The following is a 2500-nucleotide window of genomic DNA, read 5'->3' as shown; positions in this document are numbered from 1 at the left end:
GTCTGTTCTGGCGTGGCGCGGTGACCGTCGTGAGCGGAGCAAAACGTCAGCCATCTCAGCACCTTGGAACCCCCCGGGTGGCACAGGGCTGGATGGGGCTTTCGTATAGCAGGGACGGTGCTGCCTCACGCTTCGCTCGCTGTTCGCCGCTCGCCGCTCGCTCGCGCAACCTAAAATGGCCAGTTTTGGCCCGTTTTTGGGCTGTTTTGGCCTGTTTTTGGTCCGTTCTTGCGTGGCACGGCGACCGTCGTGAGCGGAGCAAAACGTCAGCCATCTCAGCACCCTGGAACCCCCCGGGTGGCACAGGGCTGGATGGGGCTTTCGTATAGCAGGGACGGTGCTGCCTCTCGCTTCGCTCGCTGTTCGCCGCTCACCGCTCGCTCGCTCAGCCAAAAATGGCCAGTTTTGGCCCGTTTTTGGGCTGTTTTGGCCTGTTTTTGGTCCGTTCTTGCATGGCGCGGTGACCGTCGTGAGCGGAGCAAAACGTCAGCCATCTCAGCACCCTGGAACCCCCCGGGTGGCACAGGGCTGGATGGGGCTTTCGTATAGCAGGGACGGTGCTGCCTCACGCTTCGCTCGCTGTTCGCCGCTCGCCGCTCGCTCGCGCAGCCAAAAATGACCAGTTTTGGCCCGTTTTTGGGCTGTTTTGGCCTGTTTATGGTCCGTTCTTGCGTGGTGCGGTGACCGTCGTGAGCGGAGCAAAACGTCAGCCATCTCAGCACCCTGGAACCCCCCGGGTGGCACAGGGCTGGATGGGGCTTTCGTATATAGCAGGGACGGTGCTGCCTCTCGCTTCGCTCGCTGTCCGCCGCTCGCCGCTCGCTCGCGCAGCCAAAAATGGCCAGTTTTGGCCCGTTTTTGGGCCGTTTTGGCCAGTTTTTGGCCTGTTCTTGCATTGCGCGGTGACCGTCGAGAGCGGAGCAAAACGTCAGCCATCTCAGCACCCTGGAACCCCCCGGGTGGCACAGGGCTGGATGGGGCTTTCGTATAGCAGGGACGGTGCTGCCTCTCGCTTCGCTCGCTGTCCGCCGCTCGCCGCTCGCTCGTGCAGCCAAAAATGGCCAGTTTTGGCCCGTTTTTGGGCCGTTTTGGCCAGTTTTTGGCCTGTTCTTGCATTGCGCGGTGACCGTCGAGAGCGGAGCAAAACGTCAGCCATCTCAGCACCCTGGAACCCCCCGGGTGGCACAGGGCTGGATGGGGCTTTCGTATAGCAGGGACGGTGCTGCCTCTCGCTTCGCTCGCTGTCCGCCGCTCGCCGCTCGCTCGTGCAGCCAAAAATGGCCAGTTTTGGCCCGTTTTTGGGCCGTTTTGGCCAGTTTTTGGCCTGTTCTTGCATTGCGCGGTGACCGTCGAGAGCGGAGCAAAACGTCAGCCATCTCAGCACCCTGGAACCCCCCGGGTGGCACAGGGCTGGATGGGGCTTTCGTATAGCAGGGACGGTGCTGCCTCTCGCTTCGCTCGCTGTCCGCCGCTCGCCGCTCGCTCGTGCAGCCAAAAATGGCCAGTTTTGGCCCGTTTTTGGGCCGTTTTGGCCAGTTTTTGGCCTGTTCTTGCATTGCGCGGTGACCGTCGAGAGCGGAGCAAAACGTCAGCCATCTCAGCACCCTGGAACCCCCCGGGTGGCACAGGGCTGGATGGGGCTTTCGTATAGCAGGGACGGTGCTGCCTCTCGCTTCGCTCGCTGTCCGCCGCTCGCCGCTCGCTCGTGCAGCCAAAAATGGCCAGTTTTGGCCCGTTTTTGGGCCGTTTTGGCCAGTTTTTGGCCTGTTCTTGCATTGCGCGGTGACCGTCGAGAGCGGAGCAAAACGTCAGCCATCTCAGCACCCTGGAACCCCCCGGGTGGCACAGGGCTGGATGGGGCTTTCGTATAGCAGGGACGGTGCTGCCTCTCGCTTCGCTCGCTGTCCGCCGCTCGCCGCTCGCTCGCGCAGCCAAAAATGGCCAGTTTTGGCCCGTTTTTGGGCCGTTTTGGCCAGTTTTTGGCCTGTTCTTGCATTGCGCGGTGACCGTCGAGAGCGGAGCAAAACGTCAGCCATCTCAGCACCCTGGAACCCCCCGGGTGGCACAGGGCTGGATGGGGCTTTCGTATAGCAGGGACGGTGCTGCCTCTCGCTTCGCTCGCTGTCCGCCGCTCGCCGCTCGCGCAGCCAAAAATGGCCAGTTTTGGCCCGTTTTTGGGCCGTTTTGGCCAGTTTTTGGCCTGTTCTTGCATTGCGCGGTGACCGTCGAGAGCGGAGCAAAACGTCAGCCATCTCAGCACCCTGGAACCCCCCGGGTGGCACAGGGCTGGATGGGGCTTTCGTATAGCAGGGACGGTGCTGCCTCTCGCTTCGCTCGCTGTTCGCCGCTCGCCGCTCGCTCGCGCAGCCAAAAATGGCCAGTTTTGGCCCGTTTTTGGGCTGTTTTGGCCAGTTTTTGGCCTGTTCTTGCGTGGTGCGGTGACCGTCGTGAGCGGAGCAAAACGTCAGCCATCTCAGCACCCTGGAACCCCCCGGGTGGC

The sequence above is a fragment of the Musa acuminata genome, unplaced genomic scaffold (genome assembly GCF_036884655.1).
Source record: "Musa acuminata AAA Group cultivar baxijiao unplaced genomic scaffold, Cavendish_Baxijiao_AAA HiC_scaffold_51, whole genome shotgun sequence".
Taxonomy (NCBI): domain Eukaryota; kingdom Viridiplantae; phylum Streptophyta; class Magnoliopsida; order Zingiberales; family Musaceae; genus Musa; species Musa acuminata.
The sequence above is the reverse complement of the archived record's forward strand: the minus strand, read 5'-3'. Positions refer to the sequence as shown.